General features: G+C 38.9%; 1 long non-coding RNA gene across 5 annotated transcripts in view; it reads right to left on the bottom strand.

Moving 5' to 3' along the window:
• Window positions 1–1,388: 1,388 nt before the first annotated feature.
• Window positions 1,389–6,000, bottom strand: part of LOC105490152 (uncharacterized) — a 46,235-nt gene continuing 41,623 nt past the window's right edge. For all 5 annotated transcript variants that reach the window (XR_011612063.1, XR_011612066.1, XR_011612064.1 and 2 more), the window contains one exon: window positions 1,389–1,658. This is a non-coding gene — a long non-coding RNA (uncharacterized lncRNA). The remainder of the gene's footprint in view (window positions 1,659–6,000) is intronic.

Genomic DNA, 6,000 nt, shown 5'->3' with positions numbered 1-6,000 from the left:
TATTGAACGGTATGATAAAATAAGCCTATATCTGCCGCACTCTTGTTTAATATATGTTGCTTAGCTGGGTAATTCACATCTGAAATTTCTTTGATATGGATTCACTTGGACTTTATGTACAAAATCTTAGCTTTCACATTTCCCAAGCCTGGATCATTTTCATATTTTAGTTGCTGGAACAATGTGCTATCAACATTTCAGTATCTCTCTTTCTCTCTCCTCTCATGGTATGTGCACTCAAGAGACATGCAGATGCACACAATGTAAAACAAGGTGTCAGGCAACATTTTTAGAACAATAGGATTACTCTCCCTCTCCAAGTTCATCTACTTTCTCTTTCTTCATGGCACAAATAAAAGCCAACTCCTTGGACAGCACAGAAAAAACCAGAAGAAGAATCTATGGACTTCTGGAGGATTCCAGCCACAGGAGTCTAAGAGCAAAACAACTGAAGCGTTACAACTCATCTTTATACAGTCATCACTCCCTGGAAAATTTCAGCTCTTTTTCTAGCTCATACAAGGCTCCTAAATGATGTTAAATAGCAGATGAATGAGTGAACCAGTGAACTAAAAGACTGAACATTTCCAAAACTATAGAAAAAGACATGATGTAAAGAAGCATTATGGTATACCGGAAAGAGCAGTGACTTAAAGCCAGGAGAAGTAACTGCCAGCTGTTCTACTGGCTTACGATATGATCTCGGGCATGCTACCTAAATCACATTTCCTCGCATGCCAAATAGGGATGATAATTTATTCTAAAGTTTTATAGATAGCATCTATACCACAAATACAGTACCTATATGATTTAGAAAACACATGGATTCACATTCTCTCACTTGATCCGCCCAACCACCAAATGGTGGGAAAGGATGTTCATCTTTTGTCCTGGAAGCAGAAGTCCACAATGTTGACCATAATGCCTTGATGTAGTTAATAAAGGTGTGCTCCAAGCTAGAAATCCCAGATATGTGTACACCTTCTTCTCCAGAGAGCAGGCAGAGAAAAAGGTGGCCATAATCAGTGATTTACCCCTGAGACAATAATGGCAGAATCTTATCTCTAATCATGACTTCTTACCTTAAATCATTCTTGCTGCCTGTCTTCCATATACCTGCTCCGAATACTCATAAAATTAACTCACAGCCAAAGGCCCTGAGCATTTCTTCAAATAAGTACTACGTAAAAATACCTACAAATTTATTTCTCATTATGGAGAAGGTATTGGTAATGAACTGGATGGAGAACATCAGGAATTGGCAAACTTTTCCTGTCAAGAGCCAGAGAGTAAATATCTTAGGCTTTGTCGGCCATATGGTCTCTTTCACAACTACTCCATGTTGTGGAGCGAAAGCAGCCATAGATAATACAAAACAAATGGGTGTGTCTGTGAGCCAATAAAACTTTATTTACGAAAGCAGGCGACAAGTCGCACCTAGCCTGATTGGGACTTGTTTTCCAACCCTTAGACTGCATCCACTTTGAGAAAAGTCTTGTCAAAAGCATCATTTTAGCACTTTCTTTTAGAGGCAGGGTCCTGACAACTCTTGATTAACACACACATCCAGGCACTTTGTCTCTCTTCCTCCATCGTCCTTTGATAAATACCAACCAGCAGAGGGGACACGGAGCATTTTTCCTTCAACTGCAGTGATTCTGAAAGACAAAGCCAGGGCAGAGATTAAAACCAGACCCAAGGTCTTTATGCCATGCTCAGCATATCAAGTGCCCCTCTTCAAATTGTACTGAGCTAGTTGTATACCTTAATAAAGAAAATAGAACTATTCTTTCACTTAATAGTCTTTTAGTGAGGGTATGGGGGCCAGGTTTACGAAAGCCCTTATAAAATACCGGCTGAAAGGAAATAATGCTCCTTGGCACCACAGAATCTTTTTCATGTGAAGCTACATGATCACTTTTCATTTTGTTTCTCAAGCACTCCGTGGCACCCATCCATGTATTAGGCTAATAACTGCATGAATCTAGTTAAAAGGAGCCAAGCAATTATTTTAATTAGAAGAGAACAAAAATAATGCTCCTGGCTTCTGTTTTAAGGGGCAAGAAGGAAGTAGTCAGGGTTCAAAAAGATCCCACAAAATATTTTTGTGAAAGGAAAAATAATTAAGGCCAAATTTAGAATGTACTTGCAATAAATGGGCCAAATAAAATGAATGGCATCACTGTGCAGCTAGAACCCATTCATAGATAAGAGCCCCAGAAAGTCCGTTTCTATGTGATACCATTTTGAGGGTATAGCCAATTTTACAAAGTGAAAGTGAATGACTAGCCGAGACTTAATGATCCTTGTGAATCTCTCACATGATTTCATAAAGAGTGTCTGTGTAAACTCTTTTATTAATAAGAGATGGGGGGAGGATATTGGTCAATTTGCTTCTTGGGCAGGATTTTTTTTTTCCATTTAAATTCTTAAATTGCTCAAATTTGTTTCTCTGGAAAAATCTATCTTCACAGCAAATCCTTGTTGCTAATCCATTCTATAAAAAGCAGATTCCACCATAAGAGGATTTTAATCAGCTAGACTGAACTCAGTTATACAGGAAGAGATTGTATCTACAGATCTTCCCGAGCCTTTGCCTTCCTGCCTCCCTTCTGGTCATGGCATTTTGACCATTTTATTCCATCTCAGCCTTCCAAAAAGAAATGAAATTAGACTCAAAATAGTCAATTAATCACCATTCTTCCTTCTGTTTGGATCTATCATTGTTTATTGAGCACCTGTTATCTACCAGCAAACAGGAAATTATGGGTGTACATAAGTGACTAAAATCCAGACCTTGCCTGCAAAGAGCTCACAGTCCAGTCTGACAGACAGACACACGGGCAGAAAGGAGAGGCAAGGAGCCCAGCTGGGTGGAGGGCAAGGTTACCTACCCTGAGCTGGCTGTTAAAGAATGGATTGTCCAGAAGGATATGGATAGTCTATTCCAGGGAGAAAGGTCAGCACAGAAAAAGGCACAGGCACAGAGAACCACAGGGAGCACACACAGTTGAACCAGAAGACAGAGTTGCAGGAATGTAAAGCCAAAGACTAGAGTGAGACAAGAGAGCAGACTGAAGAGGTGAGCAAGAGCCAGGTACTATGGTCTGAATGCTGGTATCCTTCCAAAACTCATGTTGGAACTGAATACCTGATGGGATTGTATTAAGAGGTAGGGCCTTTGGGAAGTGATTCAGTCATGGGGGCTCCCCCATCATGAGTAAGACTGGTGCCCTTATAAAAGAAGATCCAGGGGACTTCCTTGCCCCTTCCACCACGTAAGAACGCAGCAACAAGGTGCCATCTATGGAGTCCTACAAGACACCAAATCTGCTGATGCCTGGATCTTGGACTCCCCCGCCTCCAGAACTACCAGCAATATATTTCTATTGTTTATAAATTACCCAATCTAAGATATTCTGTTAAGCAACCTGAATGGACTAAAACACCAGATCATGTAAGAACCTGCACCACATTGATAAACCTGAACTTCATCTTGCAGAGCAATACAGAAATCACCTAGTTTTCAGCAAAGGACTGAGGTGGTTAGCTTTCTATTTCAGAGTCAGCACCTGCATGGCTGAGAAGAAGATGAAATGGAGAATAGTATCCCATAGATGCCATTGCCCAGGCAAGAGGTGACAAGGCCTTGAACTGGGACAATACTAAGTAGAAAAGGAGATCTGGGATGAGGAATGAGATGCATGCTACTAAAGGATATTTTAAAAATAAAAATTAAAAAGTCTGTGGAGCAGTGACTGATAAGGTCAAAAGTCAGAGATTAAATTGGCCTAGAAAATTCTTGGCAGGGATCAGATATTTTATCTGAACACTTGTCATATGTCCAAAAAGGTTTCTCAACTGATGAGCCTTGATTATGGGTTTGAGGATTGAGATGCAGTAACAAATTTCAGCCTTGGGCACATGAACATACTGCTGAGTGCCATATGGAAACTCCTAGAAGATAGCCTAATTCCTATTTATTTTCCCATGCAAAACTCACACAAAATCAGCTTCTTGCTAAACGTCTAAGTTAAAACACACAGGAACATAGAAAGACAGAAAACTGTAGTGAGTCCTTCTCAGGATAAATTACATATATGTTTAATTACTATATGAGATTAGACTCATTTATGTTTTAATTTCTAAAAGACTATATACTTCTCAACTTGTTTTATGAGCCAATGGAACCTTGATAACACGTTTGACAAAGACATTACAATAAAAGAAAGTTACAGGTAAATTTCATTCATAAACATTTCTATAAAATTTTTTTTTAAATATGACCAAAGTACATGCAGCAATACGTAAGATAAGTATTACATCACACCCAAGTTGAGTTTAATCCAGAAATGCAAGATTTTTAACATTCAAAAACCCATTGAATAACTCACCATGCTAACAGAATAAAGGAAAAAAGTAAAATGATCATTCTATAAAGAAGTGGATGCTTAATTTATGACAAAAGTGTCTCTGCATAGCAATGGAGAAAGGAAGTCTTTCCCATTCATCATGAAGGGTAAGTAGATATCATGGAGTAAAGAACAAAACTTGATCCCAACCTCACACCATATACAAAAATCAATGCCATGTGGATTGTAGATCCAATTGTGAAAGGTGAAACAACACAACTTACAAAAGATAATATGAAAGGATATTATCATGGCCTTGAAGTAAGCAAAGCTCTGCTAAATAGGACACAGAAAACATTAACCATCAAGGAAAATAGACTATATTAACATTAACATTAAAATCAGCTGGGCACAGTGGTTCATACTTGTAATCCTAGCACTTTGGGAGGCTGAGTTAGGAGAATCACTTGAGGAGTCCAGGAGCTCAAAACCAGCCTGGGCAACATGGCAAAACCCCATATCTATAACAACAACAAAAAAAAATACAAAAATTAGATAGGCATGGTGGCACATGCCTGTAGTCCTAGCTACTCAGGAGGCTGAGGTAAGAGAATCACTTGAGCCCTGGGGATTGAGGCTGCATTGAGCCATGATTGAGCCACTGCACTCCAGCCTGAGCAACAGTGCAAGACTCCTATCTCAAAAAGCAAAACAAACAAAAGAAAAAAGTTAAGATTTTCTATTCATCCAAAGACACCACAAAGAGAACGAAAAGTCAAGCTCAGAGTGGTACATATTTTTAACATATATAACCAAAAAGCTATATCCAGAATATATATCTCCTACAAATCAATAAGAAAAGATGAAAAGTCCAATAGAAAAATATACTTAATATGACCATTTACAAAAGAGAATATCCAAATAGCCACTATACATGAAAAAGATGCTCAATGTAATAATAATCCAAGAAAATGGAATTAAAACCACAGTGAGACTCTATACATACCACCAGAATGACCAAAATCAAGAAGACTGAGAATGCCAAGTGCTAGCAGGGATGTAGAACATCACTCACTGCTGGTAAGAGTGGAAATTGACACAATCTCTTTGGAAAACTGTTTGGCATTATTTATTAAAGTTGAGCATAGTCATGTTCTACAATTTGGTGACTTCCCCTTTAGTCTATGTATAGACTAAACATAATGCATATACACAAGCATTGAAGACATGCACAAGAAAGTTTCTGGCTGTACTCTCTGAAAATAGCCTAAAACTCAAAACAACTCCAATGTTCATCAAGGGTAAAATGGATAAACTGCCGAGCATGGTGGTGTACTCCTGTAATCCTAGCACTTTGGGAGGACAAAATGGACAGATCACTTGAGTCTAAGAGTTTGAAAGCAACCTGAGCAACATGGCAAAACCCTGTCTCTTAAAAAAAAAAAAAAAAGAAAGAAAATTAGCCGGGCAGGGCATAGTGGCATGAGCCTGTAGTCCCAGCTACTCTGGGTCTGAGGATCACTTGAGCCCAGGAGGCCAGGGCTGCCATGAGCCAGATCATGCCACTGTACTCCAGCCTAGGTGACAGAAGGAGACCCTATCTCAAAAAAAAAAAAAAAAAAATGATAAATTGTGCTATATTACTTAT

This window comes from Macaca nemestrina, chromosome 13 (assembly GCF_043159975.1).
Source record: "Macaca nemestrina isolate mMacNem1 chromosome 13, mMacNem.hap1, whole genome shotgun sequence".
In the NCBI taxonomy this organism is placed as follows: domain Eukaryota; kingdom Metazoa; phylum Chordata; class Mammalia; order Primates; family Cercopithecidae; genus Macaca; species Macaca nemestrina.
The sequence above is the reverse complement of the archived record's forward strand: the minus strand, read 5'-3'. Positions and strand labels throughout refer to the sequence as shown.